Below are 24,809 nucleotides of genomic sequence, written 5' to 3'. Positions count from 1 at the left end.
AAATTCAGTGAAAAAACTTTGTTAAAGGGACGTTATGGTTCCAAGTGAAACCGAAAAACCCTTGAAATGCGCCAGTTATGGTAAGCTAAGCAACCATAACTCGCGCCACCACCGTGCACTGCTAAGACTAACACCCAGAACATCAAAGATGACATCACAAATGTCATTGATGACATCACTGATGACATCACATGTGTATGTACTTCTCATGAAATATGAGTAGAAGGGATTCTTATTATGTTGCGAAAAAAGTGTCAAGAATCATTGCAAGAAATATACCCTAATAAGTGCATTGAACGATGCATTGATATAAATAGCATCCTATTATGGGGTTCTATCTAGTATACTAAGCTACTGATACAGAAACATAACATTGTGTGCAGCGTACAAGATGAAGGTATGATATTCGTAATGTTAATATGTTGAATAATGAAATGATAATTGTTTTCTTAATAGATTTTTGTGTACTGTGAAATATGTAATAAGTAGCTAATAAAACCCATGTATTACATAATTGCATTACTATAGACAAAACACAAAGACACAAGAACACATACCAATGGGTATATACAGGGAAAGTGAAGTTAGCAAAAAAGCACAAGTAGTAGCAGAAACAATTCATAATTTAACTGATTAGTTTCATGCAAATAAATGATTGCTCTGTTTAAAAGCTGCTATTTACCCTATGTATATGTATCACTTGATGTGATTGGACCCTAAGGAAAGTAGTGTGAGTACAATGTATACAAATATGACCATATACAGGGAAAGTACAGCCATAAAAAAAAAACAACAGAACTATCAGAAAGTGCTCATAAGTCTAGTGATTATCTTTATGCGCAAAAAGGATTGCTGTCTTTCAAGCTTGTGTTTTCCCATATGTATATGTTTCATATGATGTGACTGTACTCTAAGGGAATTACTGTAAGAACCTACTCGAAGGATATTTCTACAAATAAAATAAAATTCTTAGTTTCTGACTGTTACTGAAGAAAACCATGTGGCCTAGATATGTCAGCAAAAGAAAAAATAGTGAGCCAGACATGTGATGTCATCAGTGATGTCATCAATGACATTTGTGATGTCATCTTTGATGTCCTGGGTGTTAGTCTTAGCAGTGCACGGTGGTGGCGCGAGTTATGGTTGCTTAGCTTACCATAACTGGCGAATTTCAAGGGTTTTTCGGTTTTACATGGAACCATAACGTCCCTTTAACAAAGTTTTTTCACTGAATTTCATAGGTTTTTAGTAGCGCAACTTAACCATAACGTCACTTTAACAAAGTTTTTTCCACTGAATTTCATAGTTTTTTAGTACCACAACTTAACAATAATGACTTTGACTTTATATACATGTCATATGGAACTGACTAGATCTCTTCTTATGAACTTGATGTCCGCGAACTTATTTAATGTTCGCGGACATGTTCGGAGAACAGTACCACTACCTAAAAACTGTGGGGGGGGGTGATGGGGTATGTTTGATTGTTATATCATAATATAGGAACATTTAACAAATTCAAAAAGCAGCACACAAACACATTATATATAGTAATACATAAGAAATGTAACCCATATATGTAACACACTAACCATTCATTTAAATACAATATGTTCTGAAATGGAATATACCACAAGAAGATAAATTGGCTTCCAACATAATTACCTCACAGACACAACAGAACTGAGAACAAGACCAGACCCACTGAATACAAAGGACTTATCTTACCAGAAATAGTAAGTGTACTTCATTTTACTCATATATTTATAAACTTTCTGTATTAGATTAAAAAATATATTATCTTTTTTTTTTTCTCACAGAAATGTCTAGTACTCTGGAATGGCTAGAGGACAATTTCCCACATGAAGAAATGTCATAAGATAGTGAAACTAATGGTAAACACTTTATAATATAAACCATTTATTTATTATTTTTTTTATATACATTTAACATATATATTACTTTTTTTGTACAGAGCATACCAGAATAGAAAAAACTTCAGAAAACCCTGTTATGGATAACAGTCTTCACAATATAGAAGAAAAAATGGATGTATGGTTGGCTAATTTTAATAATTTAAAAACTTTTGTAGAAAATCATTTCAAACCAAAAACCTTGTACCATTGCCCCACATGTACTTGTCCCTCCTCACCATATCCCAGTCAATTATCCCCAAACCCTCTCCATAATCCAAAATGTTTTGATGAGATTTCCATCCCTTCTTCACCTAATACCAATCATGTTGAAACCCCAAATTCTCCTGTTTTTGTTTCTGTTTCTGCCTCACCTTCTCTGTCATAAATTATTAATATATATTAAATAAAGTTTAATTTTTATATTGTATTGTGAATAGTTTCCGTTTTTTTTTTTTTAAACAATAAAAGTGTCCGCGGACAGTGCGAGTGTTCTGAAATGTTCGTACATAAACGAAAATGGAGGTGTCCTGAAGAACACCACACCTGTTCGTACTGTTCGCTAGCAAGTTGAAACTGTTCTAAGAACACACGTGGTGTCCTGAAATGTTCGTAAACAAACAAAAATTAAAGTGTTCTAAAGAACACTATATCTGTCCGTAATGTTCGCTATCAACTTAAAACTGTCCTAAGAACACAATTGGTGTCCTGAAATGTTCGTAAATAAACGAAAATGATGTGTCCTGAACAACAGTACAACTGTTCGTAGTGTTCGCTAGCAACATGAAACTGTACTAAGAACACACGCGGTGTCCTGAATTGTTCGTAAACAAACAAAAATTAAAGTGCCCTAAAGAACACTATACCTGTCCGGTACTGTTCGCTAGCAAGTTCAAACTGTTCTAAGAATGCTATTGGTGTCCTGAAATGTTCGTACGTAAACGAAAATGGAGGTGTCCTAAAGAACACTATGCCTGTTCGTAGTGTTCGCTACCCAATTGAAACTGTTCTAAGAACACAATTGGTGTCCTGAAATGTTCGTACATAAACCAAATTACACGTGTCCTGAAGAACACTATATCTGTCCTTACTGTTCGCTACCAAGTTTAAACTGTTCTAAGAACACACGCGGTGTCCTGAAATGTTAGTTTCACGTGTGTAAGACTTTTAATTACTTCAGAACCCGAACAGTGTCCGTAGGACATCAATGCGCATGCGCTAACCAATCTCCGTGCACTTGGTGTCCCTTCGGACAGGCGCTTCCTTCACGGACTAGTTCGCAAACAGATCATATGACCGCGCCCACGCTCATCGTGTGCCCTGAAATGCGGACACTGTTCGTGTCCCCGAACAATTTAAAAGTACATTTTCAGTTAATCCATAATATTTTTCAATAAAATCTCACCATGGCACAAGTCCCACATAGCAATCTTGAGTTTCTATATACCTTTTGAAACTTCCCGATCCTTTTTTTGTGTTCGATCTGTCCGCGGACAGTGCGCATGTCCGCGGACCACGCACAAGTACCCCTATAAAAGACCACGCCCAAGAGCTTATTCCCATTGTGTTTCTGGCTATTCTTCAGAACACAGTGATTTTTGCTGCCACCTGCAGACTACACCATCATCGAGATGGCATCCTTGGCTGCTGAACTGCCACTTGGTGCTGCACCTGCTTCAGCACCACCCCCACCCCCTCCACCACCACCACCTCCCCAAGGGCCTGAAGAGGGGAACAGGAATGAGGATGCGAGGAGGAAGAAGAGGATGATGAGAATGAGGTAGAGGAAATCCCTACTACCCGCACTAGGCATGAGTCTTGGGTGTGGCGGTTATTTACCATTCATGGGAATGGTCCTAAGGCTCGTGCGAACCGTGTTACCTGCAATGAGTGCAAAATGATACTCAGTCGCGGGAAGCACGGTAAGTACAGCTTTGAGACCACTACTATGAAGCGACACCTGAGGTCATTTCACTCTGGGGCTATTCGCAGGGTTGTACCTTGCGAAGAATGTAGCAGGTTGATTTCCTCTACTTCATCCTCTGTTTCTGATCCTGTCACCACAAGGACCACCTCTGTGGGACAGCGTCTTTCTCAAGCTGCCTCACAGGCCATACAGAATGCTGATGACCCTTACCTTTCGAGGGTCACAGTTGTATGTATGTACTGTGACACAGTACTCTGCAGGGGGGAGCGACTTCAGAGTGCTTTTGAGACTATCGTCTCAGAGCACGAGAAGACCTGCTCACTACCCAAATAAAACCCACTCTATATCTTCCTCTCTCAGCTCGCCCTTTCTTATCCCTGTGGTTGGTGTCCCCCCCTTTACCCTCCTTTACCCTCCTCTCCTAGTGTGTCGTGTCTGAAAAACCCAAAAAAATACAAAATTACAAAAATCAAAAAAAATAAGGCTCTTTTCAGAGCTGCCTTTCCCAGTTAAAAAATAGAAGTGAAAATAAATGAAGCAGGGCTCTTTGTATTTTTTAGATGTCCGCGGACAGTTCGCGAACATTAAAAAAATTGGGTTGCTACTCCATCACAAACATTGTAATTTTCTCTGGAAAGAAATGGTGGCTCTGAAAAGAGCCTTTGGGTGGTGTTTGTAAGTCAAAAATTGTAAATGCTTAACATCTACTTCAAAATCGTTGTTGTAATTCCAAAAAAGGTCGCAATGCATTTTGTACATTTCTCAGAAAAATCTGATTGCCAGCATAAGTAAGATGGACTCCATCTCTGCGAAAAATGTATGTACTACAAAACATAATATTTTCATTGTGAAAAGAATACATGGCAAAATCTCTTAGAAAGCCACAAACAGCCTTATTAACATTGCGCCTTGCTTTTTCCATTTGTGGACCAAATGAAGAAAAACAAATCCACATTTGTCTCTGCGCAATCCATGAAAATATCACTTGAGAATTAGGAAACATGTCCATAACCTTCCTAAGTCCTTCTTTCATAGCAAATTGCAAAAAAATTCCAGTCACATGTCCTAAACTGTTTCCTCCACAATGAATTACAATTATGTCTGGATGTTGCTCTGTCTCGAAAGTAGCACAGAGAGGTAGCAAGTCCAACCACTTCATTCCACGTACTCCATGCCAGTGTACTTCCACATGTGGGAATCCACGATCTACAGCTACTCCACAGCTTTCTGCATGCACCTTCAACCAATGTATCCACGAATCTCCTAAAATCCAAACAATCTGTTTTCTGAAACACACAGCCATAGCTATCTTTTGTTCTCTCAGCAAAAACAGTATCTGAGAAAATCTCTCCTGGCACAACACACCCACCAAACTTTCCTGACCAATCCCTTTCAGTGCTTATTCTCATTTGCATGACTTCTGAACCCAAAAATCCCCGGATGTAACTCCCGATGTCCGCGAACTACCGCCATGTCCGCGGACATATCGTAACATGAACAGCCCTTCTACCATTTCCATACACTCTCTCTGCCATTCCCTCATTGGATGTACCTCAAAAATCACATGACCATGCACCAATCACATTCAAGACCTCTACATCTAACTGCATCATCATAGATCAGCAGTGCAAATGTACTCTGAATCTCTCTGAGTACAAGTGTCATATCATTGACAAGCAGCATCTACCAGAAATACTGTACAAGTTTTCAAGATGTCTACTTGCAGCTCCATGCATATCCATATGCATGAACACAAACTTCACGTATGCATATTTTCTGTATAGTAGATGAACACATTTTCAAACAGACTTTTACCTTGTAAAATCTGTAAAATGAATTTACTGTACTTTTTTCAATTTCCTAAAATCAACTATCACTTATAAACCTTTATACTTTTTACTTTCTTTATACACACACACTCAAACCATGTTAAACTAACATGTTTTAAATGAAATATATAGACTACATATATTCAAACAAAATTGCATGCAAACACAATCTATGTTTAAACCTTTATAAAAATACTTATACAATTTCATATTTTTTGTTTTTATTTATTTATTTACTTAATTACTTTAAATTAGACATGACATTGAGGCGCTATTACCTAGAACAGTTTACTTACAGAAATAGTGGTATTCACTAATATATATAAATTTCACAAGACATAGTAAAGATATTTTTTTTTTGCTACAGTTAGTCATTCAATACAATTTGTTCATTAAGAACATATCATATGTACTGAACTGATGCAATGTATCTTATGTAAATAAATTAGTTTAATGGTTTTACAGAAGGCACTGAGGATTTCAATTAAAAAAATCAATATCTAAATTAAAAACAGTGCTATATACAAACAAAGTTACTAATTTGAAGCTTTTACAATTGCAGTGAAGACCAGTTTCCTGAAAAGAAGCAGCCGAATTCGAAGAAGAAAGAAAAACTAAGAAGTTACCTGTTAATTTTAAAAAAAAGTAAGTAAAATATCACCATAATATTTGTATTATTAATCAAATATACTATAACATTAATACGAGCTATTTTGGTTTCTTAAAATCGAGATTTTGTACCATATTTTCCAAAAATGTCCATGTCTTAAACAGCGATTTACAGCCAGAATGGCCCACAAATTTCTATTTTTGGACACACAAATTAGCCAACTGAACCACTACAATTTTCATATTATAGAACAAACAACTGTTTTAATTGTATACATTAGATTTACTATATGTACTTTTCCACACCACTAGCTTACTTTTTTTTTGTCATCTGAACCCCAGTTTAGTAACACATAAATTCAAGAATACCTATCCCTACTAGTTTTAGTTCCCAATGCACAATCACACACCATTACATACATCTTTATCATCTTACTCAAACACTCATGCACACAGCACACATACATTCCAGAACACCCCAACCCATATCTTCTTTATTTTTTTCAACAGACCCTAAAGAATGCCTACCAAAAGTCAAGTCCGTAGAAAGCAACGCAAAAGTAGAGCAAATGAAAATAAAGGTGTCCAACATAAGCATCCATCTCTAGCAGAATTTATAAAAAAAGTTGAAACAAAACAGATAATACAATCATTTAGTGAAACACAAAAAGTTTCAAGTACAACAAATTCGCTTCCTCTATCAAAATGTAAAACAAACCAAAAAACAATTAACAGAAAATCAGCTATCAGTACAGATAAAACTACTTCTTCAAATTTTAATATAGTGCAAAGTAAGCATACCAAGAAAAGTATTTTAGCCAAAATATACCGTCACAAAGTCCTTCAAAATCTTATAAAAACAGGAGAGAAATCAGGTTCAAAGCTTAAAACCTATCGTAGGAAATTAATCTTAGAAGCATTGATGGACAGTGCAATTCTTCTCAAAAGAAATGTATTTATTTTACTGTTAAACAAAATAAAACCACTAACAAAACTAATAACTAAATTACAAAAAAGACTTCTCAATAAGCGAAATGTCAACAGAAAGAACTTCTTAAGTATCTGTGGAGGTGAATGGAATCACACTACGAGCACAGAACCATATTTTAATGAAGAAGCGTACAAACAAAAGCAAACAAATACAATTGCCATAAATAGCAGTGGTCGAGGTTATGAAAAAGTGAATAATACCATAATGGAACAAGAAGTACTCCTTACAAAAATATGCCCTGAAAACTTAGAATTACCCGTCCATTCAACTGAATCAGAACGTCTAGTGTACAAATGGCCATGCACGTCAATGCGTAACATTCCCAAACAATGTTTCAAATCTTTACGCCAATTCCTCAATAAATATGTAAAAAGCAAAGACAAAATCAAAATTAAATTACTGCAAAATATAGATACCTGTCCAGTGCGCAAGTACACAGGACTACAAGGACATTCATTGGCCTGCATTACAGGACCTACTTGTAAAACCACTTTCCATGATATCAAAAGGATATCAACACATCATTCAACTATAAGAAATCTAGTCTATAAACTGTACTATGTTAAAAGTCCTGCTTTAGCACTAGCAAAGTTAAATAACATCCTTCTACATGGTACAGCAAAAGACCTACTTGAAGAAATTCACTATATCCAGAAAAAATATTTTGGAAGTGAAAGCCATTTACAGAATGAAATAGCTTTAAACCAATTAAGCAACAATTTTACACATGGCAACCTTTTGCTAAACACATACAAAAAAGAAATACTAAAATTTAAAAGTACATCAGCTGAAGTACCAAACCATGTATGTGTACGTTGCCGTAGAATTTTTTATAAAAGTAACACAAAAACTGTGGACCTATCATACAAAATAGAAGACAATGAAGATTCTAAATGGTTTGAATTAGCTCTCTACCTTGTAGCAGAAAACAAATATGAAATAACTGAGCCCTTAATACTTTGCACTTATTGCACTACAAAACTTGACAACAACCAAACTCCTTCACGTTCTATCACAAATAATTTGGAATTATACCCAGTACCAAAACCTCTACAACAACTTAATTTATATGAGAGCATCATAATTCAAACAGTACACCCATGTCAAGCAATAATACGCCTTCAACCAAAAACAGCAAAATTACCTCCCTCTGAATTGGTAAAAGGCATTCGTGGAAAAGTGGTTTATTTACCATTAAATCTAAAAGAAAATGTGCATACTCTAGGAGTGCAACGTCCAATGCAGCAATCTTTAATTATATTAGTAAATGGAGTAGCTACAAAAGACAAAAAAATATGGCAACAGCTGGTAGATTTATATAAAGTTAGACAAGCCTTCCAATATCTTAAAGAGAATAATGAATATTACAAAGAAATTAATATTGAAGAAAACTTGAAAGATACAACTGAAATAATTCAAGAAACACAAGAAGCTGGTCAATTTGAGCTAATAGATCCTGCTACAATATCAAATACTTTAGACCATTATACAATTCATCCTTTGCACTGTAATGACACCGTACAAGATGTACTGGAAACGTACCAAATGCGTCAAACAAAAGGATCGCCAATCAGTATATGGGAAAAAAGTATAGAAGAACGTGCTTTTCCTCTACTGGCAAAGGAGGAAGGTATGATGATAGACCTATTCAAATATCAGCTTCAGAATACCGCTCATTACGGATGTATTCTGAAGATCCCAGATTTAGACAAAATGTGGAATACATATTCCACCTACTCTTTGAAAGTGAACTAGCAACTTTATGTTACGGAGTTGCACACATATTAAAATTGGGATCACACTTTCAAAATATGACAGCTACACAATTATTAGAGAAAGTGCAACAAAAGGATGAGGTTTTACAATCAAATATTACAAATCTATTAGCAAATATGCGTGGTACTAAACAGTACTGGTTTCGACGTCATGGAGATGTACGTTGTATGATCAGAAACCTTGGCCCACTCACTTGGTTTGTTACATTAAGTTGTGCAGAATATGCATGGGAAGATTTACATGATTTCCTACGCATATCAAATAAAAACAAAACAAACATAGATATTCTAACACCTGGAGAACTTTGTTCTTTGGATCCTGTTAATGTTTCAAGATATTTTCACCATCGCTTCATTGCAATGCTACATTTTATTTGTAATAAAACTGTTCCTCCCCTTGGAGAATTGCAACACTTCTTTTGGAGAAAAGAATACCAAGCCAGAGGAGCACCACATATCCACATGCTTTTATGGATTAAAGATGCTCCTAAATTTGGTCAAGACAGTGATGCCACTGTTTTACAGTTTATTGAAAAATATGTCACTTGTGAAATTCCATCAGAAGCCACAAATAGTGATCTTCGTGCACAAATTTTACAATTTCAAAGATACAATGTGGAAAATATTATCGTCGCAAATACAAAAACAAAGGCAAATACTACACCAAATGCCGATTTGGTTTCCCTAGACCAATTACAAATACAGGTCAAGTAAACAACCTCATGTCTTCAGTTAGACATAGTGTTAAAGGAAAGTCACCTAAAAATACATATTACATAAAAAGAAAAGAAGAAGAAAAATATATATATAATGCAATCATTGCCCACTTATGGAATGCAAACATAGATGTGCAGTACATTGCAGACAATTCTACTGCAGTTGCACGATATGTCACAGCATACTTAACTAAAGCTCCAAGACCTATGGAATGACCTGTCATCAGATAAAACAGTATCTCAGAAATTATACAGCTTGGGCATAAAAATGCTCACCCATAGAGAATGTGGATCTTATGAAGCAGCTGATCGTTTAACTGGTACTTCATTGTATGGTAATTCTGAAAATATAGTATGGCTAAGTCTTGGTCCAGCTAAATCTATAAAAAGAGTTCTAAAATCATATGAAGATATAGAAACAATAGCCAAACATGATCCCAACAGCCAAGACATTTTAAAAAACAATTTATTGGACACATACTACCCAAACAGAAGTAATACTTTGGAAAACATGTGTCTATACCAAATAGCCCAAAACTACACATACAAAAATAATATGAAACCTGATGAAAAAAAAGGTAAATATAGAGTGACAGACTGTGAAGGCAGCTTAGTTAAACTCACTAAACCAAATTTAATTAATCATATCAAATTGTCATTGAAGACTCCTCAACATAAAGAAGTATATTACATGTCCCTGCTACAACTCTTCAAACCATGGAGAAAAGAAGAACAATTACTAGATAACTATGACTCATATGAGGATGCTTTCAAAGCAAATGAAAGCACTATAACTGATGTAAACTTTACACAGTACAAAACAATGTTGCACAATGAACAGCAACATGAAGAAGAACTCCAAGCCCAACTAGATAAGGATACTCCTGACAGTAGTCAACCTTCTGTAACAGGAAGCCAAGAACCACTGTGAGAACCACTAATAACAAATGAGCCAGAATTAGCTATGATAGAAGTAGAAACACCATGTGTCAGTATGAAGATAAGAAAGACTTAACTATACTACAATCAAAACTAAACAATGAGCAAAGTAGCATTTTTCAGGAAGTAACAAAACAAATTGCACATGGTGTAAAACATGAAAATAAAGAATGTTCGTGCCATAATTATAAACCTATACTACTGTACGTCAGTGGTGAAGCTGGTTCTGGCAAAACATTCCTAATCAAAATCATTAGTAAGTTCCTTCAACAATTGACAAACAACAAACTGTCAGCTGTTGTCACTGCCCCCACAGGTTTAGCTGCCTACAACAGAGGTGGTGTTACATTACACCGATTACTACTATTACCAGTAGAACACCAGAACAAATTAGACTATTACAAACTTTCTGCAGAAGCTGCAATGTAATTACACAGAGTATTGAAACAAATGAAAATGCTACTAATAGATGAAGTGAGCATGGTCTCCAACCTGATGTTAGCTTTGATTCACCTCAGATTACAAGAAGTACTCAAAACAGTCTAGGAAGAGCTCTTTGTAGGAAAACACATTATTGTTTTTGGAGATCTGCTTCAATTAACACCAGTAAAAGGTGAACCTATTTTTAAAACATTAGGGCCCAAACTCTGCCGTAAAACTGTTGGCAGCATTGGAAATGTCAACCTTTGGCAACATTTCGAATACAGAGAATTAACAGAAAACATGCGCCAATCTGCAGATCTAATTTATGCCAACATTTTAAAAAGTTTGAGAGTTGGTATACTTTCTAAAGAAGCAGAAGCAACATTGAAAACCCGGCACATTAATGCACTTTATGGCGATAATGCCTGTGCTACAGATGTTATGGAACAATTAGCCCACAAAAATGTCAATTGTATGGCCTTAATGCCAACTCTTGCAAGCTGTCTCAAATTCAATGAAATAATGTTAAGTAAAGAAATGCAACCAATAATGGAAATTAGCGCCACAGACAAACTAGATGTACATGGTATGACACTACCCATGTGTGACCAAGCCACAACAAGACTAAATAATTTAGAAAAAACAATCTCAAACACAGCAGGCTTAGAAAAGATGTTAAAATTATCCTTAAATTGCAGACTAATGCTTAAACGTAACCTTGACGTGGACCAAGGACTAGTTAATGGAGCACTGGAATGGGACGCTCAACAGCTAGATTCCTTCTCTTCAAAGATATGTATGTACGCAGAGAACAATTTTCTCTAACTCTTGCATACGCAGTCACGACTCATAAATCACAAGGTCTTACCCTAGATAAAGCAATGATAGATATTGGTAACACAGTCTTTAAAGAAGGCATGAGCTACGTAGCACTATCACGCTTACGTACACTTGACGGTCTATTTCTAATCAAATTTGATGCAAGTAAAGTAAACGCTGATATTCCTTGCATCTTAGAATATAATAGACTTCGCTCACTATACACTCCCCATCTAAACACATATTCTGTTCCACAAAAACTAAAACGTTGTAAAAGAAAACTAAATCAAACAGAAATGCAACAGGACGTCACTGCAAATCCTCCAAAGAGAGTAAAAGAAACTAATACTTCATCAAGTACCACAAACAAAAAAGAATCAATTAGAGAAAGTAAACCAGGTACTTCTTTAAAGAAGGAAGACAAACTCCAAAAAAAGCAGTTAGATACAGAACTACCTGGACCATTTAAATTCTCAAATATAGTTGGTGTAAGTTGCTATGCAATTGTAGCAATGAATATTCTATTTCAATTACCACCAATTGTTGACAACATTTACTTACACAGTACAGACCCATTGTGTTTGCAAATGTTAGTACTTCACAGAAATGCAGCAAACAATCCTGACAACACATATACAGGCCGATTCATGGAATAATTAGCGCGGCGCAAGTGGGCAAAAACGTGCGAATCGCAGTGGAATAGCGAAAATCGCAGTGAACGTGCGAAAATCGCACGAAAAGCAGCGCACGTCGATTCATGGAAGGCCGTGCGCGAGAAAACCAGCGGATGTGCGATAAAAAGTGCGCGGCGCACGTTAGCGCACAGGCCATCTAACAGCGTGCGCCAGGTCACTGCGAAAATCGCACAGGCCACAGCGAAAATCGCACATAGCGCGGCGCACGCAACAAAAGTAGGCGGAACACGGGCGTAACACTCGGAATGGGGAACAACTTGCCAAAACGTGGGCGTCACGGGGGAAGTACAGGGCACAAGTGCGCGGAACGCCCACACGCTCGCCTACAACACGTATTCATGGAATAGAATAGGGGAAAAAAGCGCACGCTCAAACCAGCGCACAGGCACAAACACGACCGCCACAAGAAAGCAGGCGGTAGCGTCTCTGCGGCTGTAAGAAATGTGCACCAAAAGGTGCGCCAACTAATCGCACCTATATACTGCCATGATGAATGTCCCATACTGTGGCCCTCCAGGAACAAAGACGTGCAAAGGGGCACCCACAAACACGGACACCCGCTGACAAAAAATACGTGTGCGTGTATACCGGGGTGCGCGGGAAGTCTAACACGCGATTTCAGCAGGGTACGTGCATCACAGGGGTTCGCGTGAAGTTTCACACGCGATCGGGTCTGGGGGAGCGGGCTACGTGTATTTCTGGGGTGCGCGTGAAGTTCCACACGCGAATAGGCTGGGCGCGTGTATTCCAGGGGTGCGCGGGAAGTTCCACACGCGAATAGCCTGGGCGCGTGTATTTCAGGGGTGCGCGGGAAGTTCCACACGCGAACAGACTGGGCGCGTGTATTTCAGGGGTGCGCGGGAATTTCCACACGCGAACAGCCTGGGCGCGTGTATTTCAGGGGTGCGGGGGAAGTTCCACACGCGAACAGCCTGGGCGCGTGTATTTCAGGGGTGCGCGGGAAGTTCCACACGCGAACAGCCTGGGCGCGTGTATTTCAGGGGTGCGCGGGAAGTTCCACACGCGAACAGACTGGGCGCGTGTATTTCAGGGGTGCGCGGGAATTTCCACACGCGAATAGCCTAGGCGCGTGTATTTCAGGGGTGCGGGGGAAGTTCCACACGCGAACAGACTGGGCGCGTGTATTTCAGGGGTGCGCGGGAAGTTCCACACGCGAACAGCCTGGGCGCGTGTATTTCAGGGGTGCGCGGGAAGTTCCACACGCGAACAGCCTGGGCGCGTGTATTTCAGGGGTGCGGGGGAAGTTCCACACACGAACAGCCTGGGCGCGTGTATTTCAGGGGTGCGCGGGAAGTTCCACACGCGAACAGCCTGGGCGCGTGTATTTCAGGGGTGCGCGGGAAGTTCCACACGCGAACAGCCTGGCCGCGTGTATTCCAGGGGTGCGCGGGAAGTTCCACACGCGAATAGCCTGGGCGCGTGTATTTCAGGGGTGCGCGGGAATTTCCACACGCGAACAGCCTGGGCGCGTGTATTTCAGGGGTGCGGGGGAAGTTCCACACGCGAACAGCCTGGGCGCGTGTATTGCAGGGGTGCGCGGGAAGTTCCACACGTGAACAGCCTGGGCGCGTGTATTTCAGGGGTGCGGGGGAAGTTCCACACGCGAACAGCCTGGGCGCGTGTATTGCAGGGGTGCGCGGGAAGTTCCACACGCGAACAGCCTGGGCGCGTGTATTTCAGGGGTGCGCGGGAAGTTCCACACGCGAACAGCCTGGCCGCGTGTATTCCAGGGGTGCGCGGGAAGTTCCACACACAAACAGCCTGGGCGCGTGTATTTCAGGGGTGCGCGGGAAGTTCCACACGCGAATAGCCTGGCCGCGTGTATTCCAGGGGTGCGCGGGAAGTTCCACACGCGAATAGCCTGGGCGCGTGTATTTCAGGGGTGCGCGGGAATTTCCACACGCGAACAGCCTGGGCGCGTGTATTTCAGGGGTGCGGGGGAAGTTCCACACGCGAACGCCTGGGCGCGTGTATTGCAGGGGTGCGCGGGAAGTTCCACACGCGAATAGCCTGGGCGCGTGTATTTCAGGGGTGCGGGGGAAGTTCCACACGCGAAAAGCCTGGGCGTGTGTATTTCAGGGGTGCGCGGGAAGTTCCACACGCGAACAGCCTGGGCGCGTGTATTGCAGGGGTGCGCGGGAAGTTCCACACGCGAATAGCCTAGGCGCGTGTATTTCAGGGGTGCGGGGGAAGTTCCACACGCGAACAGCCTGGGCGCGTGTATTTCAGGGGTGCGCGGGAAGTTCCACACGCGAATAGCCTGGCCGCGTGTATTCCAGGGGTGCGCGGGAAGTTCCACACGCTAATAGCCTGGGCACGTGTATTTCAGGGGTGCGCGGGAAGTTCCACACGCGAATAGCCTAGGCGCGTGTATTTCAGGGGTGCGCGGGAAGTTCCACACGCGAATAGCCTGGCCGCGTGTATTCCAGGGGTGCGCGGGAAGTTCCACATGTGATTTCACAGTGTGGGTCCTCCCAGGTGTACCCTGTACACCCTCCACGGCCCCTGCAGGCAGCCCACACCACAGGGGACTACCCTGCATCCCTGGTCATGTCCCGCAGGCAGCCCACCCACCATGGGCATGCCCCCCAGCAAAGGCACATGTCTCCTTGAACTAATGAACACCAACTCATGTCCCCTTGCACCCCCACCCCCCAGCACTGTGGGGCACCTGCCAGCAGGCCCCCACCCATGTCCAACTCATGCGTCCCACCCCCCCCACACCCCAGCACTGTGGGGCACCTGCCAGAAGGCCCCCACCCATGTCCAACTCATGTCTCCCACCCCCCCACCCCCCAGCACTGTGGGGCACCTGCCAGCAGGCCCCCACCCATGTCCAACTCATGTCTCCCACCCCCCCCCACCCCCCAGCACTGTGGGGCACCTGCCAGCAGGCCCCCACCCATGTCCAACTCATGTCTCCCACCACCCCCACACCCCAGCACTGTGGGGCACCTCCCAGCAGGCCCCCACCCATGTCCAACTCATGTCTCCCACCACCCCCACCCCCCAGCACTGTGGGGCACCTGCCAGCAGGCCCCCACCCATGTCCAACTCATGTCTCCCACCACCCCCACACCCCAGCCACCAGGGGCACCCTCCACCAGGCCCCCACTCATGTCACCCACCACCCCACCCCCCAGCAGTGCAGGGTCACCCTCCACCAGGCCCCCACCCATGTCCAACTCATGTCTCCCACCCCCCCCACACCCCAGCACTGTGGGGCACCTGCCAGCAGGCCCCCACCCATGTCCAACTCATGTCCCCCACCCCCCAGCACTGTGGGGCACCTGCCAGCAGGCCCCCACCCATGTCCAACTCATGTCTCCCACCACCCCCACACCCCAGCACTGTGGGGCACCTGCCAGCAGGCCCACACCCATGTCCAACTCATGTCTCCCACCACCCCCACCCCCCAGCACTGTGGGGCACCTGCCAGCAGGCCCCCACCCATGTCCAACTCATGTCTCCCACCACCCCCACACCCCAGCCACCAGGGGCACCCTCCACCAGGCCCCCACTCATGTCACCCACCACCCCACCCCCCAGCAGTGCAGGGTCACCCTCCACCAGGCCCCCACCCATATCCAACTCATGTCTCCCACCCCCCCCACACCCCAGCACTGTGGGGCACCTGCCAGCAGGCCCCCACCCATGTCCAACTCATGTCCCCCACCCCCCAGCACTGTGGGGCACCTGCCAGCAGGCCCCCACCCATGTCCAACTCATGTCCCCCCCCCCACACCCCAGCACTGTGGGGCACCTGCCAGCAGGCCCCCACCCATGTCCAACTCATGTCTCCCACCCCCCCCACACCCCAGCACTGTGGGGCACCTGCCAGCAGGCCCCCACCCATGTCCAACTCATGTCTCCCACCACCCCCACCCCCCAGCACTGTGGGGCACCTGCCAGCAGGCCCCCACCCATGTCCAATCCATGCCCCCCTGCACCTGGGTCCCAACATTCCCCAATCATGTCCGTAATGCCCATCCTGCCCTGCCAAAAGGCCCAACCAACTATCACACCCACCCACATATCAAAGGCAATTACATGTTACACCCCCAATGTAAATAATGCAATTTAACACATGTCTGTCACACACAATGGCTGCAAGTGAATGACAAAACACCCAACATGACATGCCTGAAAGCAATGAGATGATACGACACATTGAAGAATAAAAAAATATTATGTATTGAACAGCAAACAAGAAAAAACACAAAGCAAATCAAACTAAACAAGAAGAATGTCCAAGAAAAAATTCTGAATTATTAAAATAAGGAAATTAAGAAGATCATCCTGGGTCCATGAGCCCTACCAAATTAAACCTAACTGACTACTAACTAAAAAGTGAACTATATACAAAAAAGTGGTGCATTGTCCAATCGCAACCAAAAAAAATTCAAAAAAACAAAGGAAACCTAACCCTAACTATACAACTATATACAAAGGCAGCGGGCTATTCGGACGGCTCACTGGTTGTTGTCATGGGCCAGGGCATCATCGAACTCCTGGTCAATGGCTTGGAGGCGGGCATGTTCCCTGGCCCCGAGGTCCCGCAGGGATAACGCAGTGTCCAGCTCTAACTCCCTGCGAAGACCCTCGAGGCACTCAGCCCGCCTCAGCGCCCTCCGCATGGAGTCCTCCGCCCTGACCATCGTGAGCCGTTCCTCCTCTGCCCGCTGCCGCTCCGCACCTATCCGCTGGCACAACCTCTCCCACACGGAAGCCACTCCCATTCCAGGGTTCTCCTGCCCTCCGGCCGATGCCTGCACCACCCGATGTTGATGGCCCCGAGCCATGATGCCTCCCACGTTGAGCCTGCTGCTGCCTCCGACGCAACTGCCTGTGCCAGCACAACGGCATCCAGGCTGATGGAAACCACTGACGCCGTCGTGCACGTGCCCTGCCCGATGATGCCGTCACATCCTCCATCTGCTGGGGTCCAGTTGCTCTGGTGTCCACCCCTGCTGGATCTCTGACTCCCGACTGTGGCAGGGATGGGATCCCCACCGAGCTGGCTGCATTGGTCGGGGCAGGTCCACAGGGGGCCCTGGTGGCATCTGGGCTGGAAGACGGCAAGGAGAACGACTGGTGGATAGCCTGCACAGAGGAGGAGAGGGCCGCCACATTGGCCAACACATGCAGGAAACCCCCGAACATGGCCGATCCCAATTGGGCCACGTCGGCACGGTGCACTTCGTGATGACGTGCGTGCTCCTCCCGGGAAGCACGCACGGCATCACGAATCACAGCCGTGCGCATCGCGACCCCAATCAGGACCTTCTCCGCACGGCCAGGGGTTCCCACGTCCGCAGGTGGAGGGGAGTCAGGTGACATGGACATCCCCTCTACCTGCGGACGGGCCTGGGACGGGGCATCCCTGCTGGTGCATGGTGGTGCACTCACAGGGTCAGGGACAGCGACATGCACAGGCCCCTCCAGGGTGACCTGTGCTGCCTCCTGCCCCTGGCCCTGGACTGCACCACTTGCACCAGCAGGGATGCCCCCACCAGGCCCCATGTGTGCCCCAGTGGCGGCCTCCTCCTCCTCTGTGCAAACCACCAACCTGGATGGCTCCTCACCGTCTCCCACCGTAGCAGGCCCCTGTGGGGGCTCATCCACCCCTTCCGCTGCAGCCATGGGGGCATCCCCGCCGCCTTGCTCCACAGCGCCGTCTCCGCCCTCTTCTTCACTAGCCGCTGCGTAGAGGGAGACAAAGAACACAAGCATCAGGGCACTGTACAATGGTCCCCTAGACAGGAAGCAATAGCAGATGAGCACCACTGTCAAAGTACACTTCCATCATGTCCCTCCACAACACATGGGTCAGTCCAGGCAAAACACACACAGTAACAGGCATGGTGCATGCCATGGACATTTCCATGCATGTCCAATGGACTCTTGAAACATTCAATGATATGTAACTCACATGCATCATGCCTCATGCCCATCACATGCACACACTTCACCTCAGTCACATCCATCTGGCCCCAAACACACCAAACACAGCGGTTACAAGGGTAATTTGGCTGCTTTACTGAATCTGTGCATTGTCACACACATGTGTCATGCATCCATGGCATGCACAAGTCACAGACACGCAGGTCAGGCACACAGACATGGCTACCATATATGTACCTGGCATCAGCACCCATCCCTCACCCCCACCCATGTCCACGTACAGAGACTGGCATGCTCTCATGTTCAAAATCTGAATAGGGCTCCCCATGCGGCATTTCAACACATGTGCATCACACATCACTGGTCGCACATGCATTACCATGATGTCCCTGCACACATACATGCATACATGGCCTATGGCACACATACAGGCAAGTATCATAGAACCAGCACACCGCAACATGCCCTGTCTCACACAGTAATGCATGGACACTTACCGCTCAACTCCAGACGGGCCTCCCTCTCAAGGATCTGGGCGTGGAGCGCTGGGCGTACGCGTTCCAGGACCCTCATCTGGATGGAACTCATGCGGCCCCGGCCCCCCTCCACGAGGCGCCGGGCCTTCACAAGGGTCCTGGACCTCAAGTCCTCCCAGCGCTTCTTGATCTTCAGGACGTCGCGGGTTGCCACCCCCTCCGCGTTGATGGCAACCACACAGTCGGCCCAGATCCTCTGCCGTCCTTCCTTGCTGGCGCGGGACGATCCAAAGAGGGCATCATACTGCCCCAGGACATGCTCCACCAGGACACCAACTTCGGTGACAGTGAAGCTGGTGCCCCTCTGCCCCTCTGGCCTGGGGTTGCCACTGGTGCCAGATGTTGAAGTGCCCGACATGGCAACCCCAGAGGCAGGTGTGGGTGGGCAACTGGGTCCTGGGGCTGGGCTGTGGAGCGATGTAATACCAGTCGGGAGTCTTCTGTTCCAGCAGGGGTGGACACAGCAACTGGACCCCTGCAGATGGCTGATGTGCAGGCACCAAATGGCAGGGCACGGTGGCAGCAGGCAGGCAGGCAGGCAGGCAGCAGCAGATGGCACGTGGGAGGCTGCTCGGGGCACTTGGGGGCAGTAACTCGGCCTTCTGGGCAGGAGCGTGGGCTTCCGTGTGTTTTCGCGTGGCCAGCTTGATACGGAGTGATTTGGCACGTGAAAATCCTGCACGTCAGCGTGAAATCCGAGGAAAGGCCCTTAGCGCGTAAGCGCGTCAGCACGCATATGCGATTCTATTGGACCAGAGTCCCTCAGCGCGTAAGCGCGTCTGTGACGTGACCCGCACGGGTGTTCCCCACTCAGCACGTGATGACGGGGCACACGTGGAGATACTGCACGTCAGAGTGTCATCGCGTGTAATTGGACAAAAGTGCGCGTACACGCGATTGGCCTATGTACGTGTATTTAATGGGTGCGCGGCCACTTACACACGCAAGTACGTCAGCGAACCTGTATCACGTGGTGCGTGTGAATTTCCACACGCTATTGGACTGGGACCTGGTTTCCAGGGGTGCGCGGGTCACACGCTGTATCCCGTGGTGCGTGTGAATTTCCACACGCTATTGGACTGGGAACTGGTTTCCAGGGGTGCGCGGGTCACACGCTGTATCCCGTGGTGCGTGTGAATTTCCACACGCTATTGGACTGGGAACTGGATTCCAGGGGTGCGCGGGTCACACGCTCGCCTAGAACACGCACTAAGCATAAATTGCGGACTTTAACAATAACAAGCTCAGACGCCAGGATGAACATACCGTTCCTAGCAGCAGTGGCAGTGGGCTACCAAAGGAGGAGGAGGAGGATAGTCAGGGCCAGAATATTCACACCCAGAACCAGCCTTTTCGGGATGCCTGATGACCAGGTGTATGGGAGGTACAGGTTTCCACCACACATCATACTGGACCTGGTGAGTGAGTGGGAGGATGACCTCACATCACCCACCCTGTGCTCCCAAGCACTCAGCCCCCTGGAGAAGGTCCTCAATGTACTGCACTTCTTAGCCACTGGATCATTTCAGCGGACAAGTGCCATAGTGGGTGGGGTGTCACAGGCCACCCAGTCACGCTGCCTACACCAGGTCTTGAACATCATGACTGCACGGCCATCAGTCCGCAGGCACATATACCTGCCCAGAACACCTGCAGAAAGGCATGCTGCCGCCCTGGATTTTTACGCAGTGGCACGATTCCCCAAAGTGCTAGGTGCCATCGACTGCACCCATGTGGCTCTACGTCCCCCCAGGGCATCTGAGCACATCTATAGGAACCGCAAGCACTGGCATTCCATCAACGTGCAGGTAGCATGTAATGCCAAGGGAATCATCACCTCAGTATATGCCAACTATCCCGGCTCCACCCACGACAGCTTCATTTACCGAATGTCCACCCTAAGCCGGGACCTAGAAGCTGGGCGGCATGGCGATACATGGCTGCTTGGTGAGTATGTATGCCACTGCACATGCATGCATGTTGGATACTGAGCAAGGTCACAACCTCACCAATGATACCAATCCCCACCTCCACAGGGGACAGTGCCTACCCTCTCAGCCCCCACATGATGACGCCAATTCGGAACCCCACCACGCCACCCCAGGTAAGATTTAACACAGCCCACATTACAACCAGGGGCATAGTGGAGCGCACATTCGGAGTGCTGAAGTCACGCTTTCGCTCCCTTGACCGTTCTGGCGGGCAGCTGTTATACGCTCCCCCAGTAGTGTGCAGGATCATAGTGGCAGCATGTGTCCTGCACAACGTTGCAACACGCCGGGGCCTGGCCGTGGACATGGTGGTGGCCCCACATCCCCAACCACATGCACAGCCGCTGCGCATGGGAGGGGAAAGGGCACGGGGGGAGGCAGCCCGTACACAGCTAGTGGCAAATTACTTCACATAGAAATCACACCCCTGTGGAGTGCACACTGCCCTGGCACATTCCATCTGACAATCAATGATGACTCAACCTGACACTGATCCTGAATGTGTGGAGAATGAACCGGGAATTCCATGTCAGCCTGAGATTGTTCACCTGGAAGTGTCACAATGTGTGCATCCCTACCCACACAGACACCACCAATGCAGTTTTGTGAAGTTACACATTGAAGCAGCTAAAATGAATACCCACTTGCAAAATGCAACAAGAGGACAGTGCCATGTCAGCCAACCCCACCCCAGCACTGCCACACGACACACCGTGCCATGTCATGCTAATTGCAGGTAAACAAAGTAATCCCCACAACATGACATCACTCTCACTATGTACAGTGGCACTATTAGAAACCTGCAACACCTGAAATGCTCACAGCAATGCCGGACCAACAACATACTTGAGCACGTAGTACCATTAACATGACATCAAAAAGGTTACATATTAGTAGTCTCACCACCTGGAAATGCCTGCACTCCCACCACTACCAACTGTGCAGTGTTGCCGCCATGTAGAGTTGTAGGTGCACTGCTGCCAACATGGTCCCCTTCGCCAGACTAGAGGTCCTTGTGTGGACTTGAGGAAGGGACCTGCAAATTGGGAGGTAGACACAGAAGAAGAGTTACACATCAATGCAACATGCAGTGTACAACACAACAGCAATATGCACTATGAATGTATACACAGTATTGACTACAGACTGGCCACACAGCTCATGGGAGTCCAACGTCACTGTGTAATTCACTGTCACTTGGGCACACCCTTTGCAAGCCCATGGAAACGGGAAGCAGGAGGGGTGTGTGTGACTCAAACCCAAGCACCTGAACCAAATACATTACAAGCCTGCATGTGCCCAGCCACAATGCAGCGTATGCCCACAGGAACCACGGAAGCCAACAGATCGGAGCCAACACATCGGAGCCAACAGATCGGAGCCAACAGATCGGAGCCAACAGATCGGAGCCAACAGATCGGAGCCAACAGATCGTCCCAAAAAAATTGGGAATAAAAGAAATCAAAATAAAAATAAAAATAAGAAACAATCAAAAATGGCCATTGATGGGCCCGGGGGGGTTGGGGAGGCCACCCAGGAGGTCCGAGGACAGGATGCACACCAGAACCCACCTGCGTGGATCCGGGGAAGGTAAAACACCTCCATGGGCTCATGGCCCACACGGCTACCCTATTGTGGGAGTGTCACTGCTGTCGCTATTATCACCCTGTGCAGCTGCATCCGGAGGTGGTTGCACTATGGGAGGCAGCCCACGCAAGGCCCTAGTCTGCTCCTCCATGGCTGCAAGCATGCGGGTGTGGTAGGTCTGGTTCTGGAGGATGAGTGTGCGGAGGTCCCCATGCAACAACTCACGGGATGCCCGGACCTCCGCCCTCGTTGCCTGCATCTCAGCTGAGAGCGTACGGGTGAGACGCTCCAGCTGCTGTTCTGTCCTTTGGTGTGTTGAAGCCTCAAGCTCAACAAGAGTCGTCCTGAGGTGTAGGAGCTCCTGCCTCAGGGCTTCCCTGTGGCCCTGGGACTCAATGGAGATGGCCTCCTGCAGAGTCGCCAGTGCCGCCCGCCTGTCCCTGTTGGACCCCAACATGTCCTCCCTGTGTGACTGGCAGATGGAGTCGGTTGCCTGCTCTAGTCGCTCCATCAGCCTTTCTGGGGGGACAATGGAAGTGGCCACCCTATCCATGGCCTGAGCCATCATCTCGGATGATGCAGCCTGTTGGGTAGCCATACCGTAAATGGATTGCTCCCATGCGGTATTGCCGGGTGGCGTACGGCCACCACGTCGGCGGGCACCACACCTGTCTGGGGCAAGGCGAACTGCGCCTTGCTGTGCCGGCACTGCCTGAGGCTGCAGGACTGCATTCCCCCTCTGATCTGCTGGCCCAGGAACAGGATCAGATGTCGCGGAGTGTGACCCTGCATCCGTAACCACCGAAGGCGTAGCTGCCAACACTGACATCCCCATGGAGGGTACTGACCCTGGAGCAGGTGGGTGAGACAGAACAGAATCCCTCCCTGGAACACTCACCAGCGACGGCACGTAGGTCTCATCCGAATCAACACCTGAGTACAGCTCGGGGGAGGTGCAGCCAGAGACACCCCTTGAGAGCACGACCTGCAGCACTTGTGGGTTCTCCCCCACCACCACACCACGTCCCTCACTGGTGGTTGGTCGGCCCTGGGACACCTCCTGGGTCTGCACCATCTCCACAACCCCAGCAGTATCAGGTGTGTCTTCCCCTGCAAAGACATGAAAACAAAGTAATGGAAACGGGCATTAGCACCATGGCACACATTGAGGGCTGAGAAGCAAGAGAACCAGTACTTGATTGACACATGTCCCACATGACTAAAACCCTCCCATGCATGCACCCTCACTGCGTATGAAGTGCAGGCAAATGGCACACACTGATGACACCAAGATGGAAGATGAACAAATTTTCTGCATGCTGCCTGGCAGTGGCATCACACATTTGCCTGTGATTGGCAGGTGAAACACACATGCCATCACACAGATGGCATGTACCATTGCTATTGAGTGAAGATGGAGAGGAGGGCAGCACCTATTCATTCAGTCCAGTTCCCGCATGTAATAGCTTTTCTGATTCTAACAGGTCAGATTTTTCACCTGGAGCTGCCAGTCTGAAATGGTCAAATAGCACAGGGACATGTGTGTACAAATGATATCCAGGTAACAAAGTCACTCCACTTTACCATACCCATGTCAGACATGTGACTAGTGGACAGCGACATGCCTAGTGAAAGTGGTGGAATGCAAACAAACTGACTGAATGAACAGTGAAAAATAAGCAAATATGTTGTGTCAAGGTGACACTTCAAGGGCAACTGGCGTGCAGTTGTGCTAGATGTCTACTGTTGGCAGAAGGGATACTGCTATGGCCAAATGCAGCTGCGCAGGAAGTATTGCATGAAGCACATGGCTGACCCATCCGACTGAGGCGCACACACTCTCACCTGGCACCCAAACAGAAGCCCTCACACACACACCATGCACATGTATGACACACACATGCATGTGCACTCACCGGACAATGCCTCGTAATCAGCCAGATCTCCCACGCCTTGGATCTGTTCCTCCGTGATGTAGGTCCCAGCGACTGACTCATGTGGAGTGAGTTCCATGTCTACTACTGGAGACCCACCTCCAGTCACTAGAGTTGCGGCATGACTTGAGGCCAGCTTACTCTTTGCCCTGCGCTTTAGGTCATTCCAGCGCTTATAGCAATCATTGGCTGTGCGCCTC

Source organism: Ambystoma mexicanum, chromosome 6p (genome assembly GCF_040938575.1).
Source record: "Ambystoma mexicanum isolate Mex_15411 chromosome 6p, UKY_AmexF1_1, whole genome shotgun sequence".
Taxonomy (NCBI): domain Eukaryota; kingdom Metazoa; phylum Chordata; class Amphibia; order Caudata; family Ambystomatidae; genus Ambystoma; species Ambystoma mexicanum.
This window is presented reverse-complemented; position numbering follows the sequence as displayed.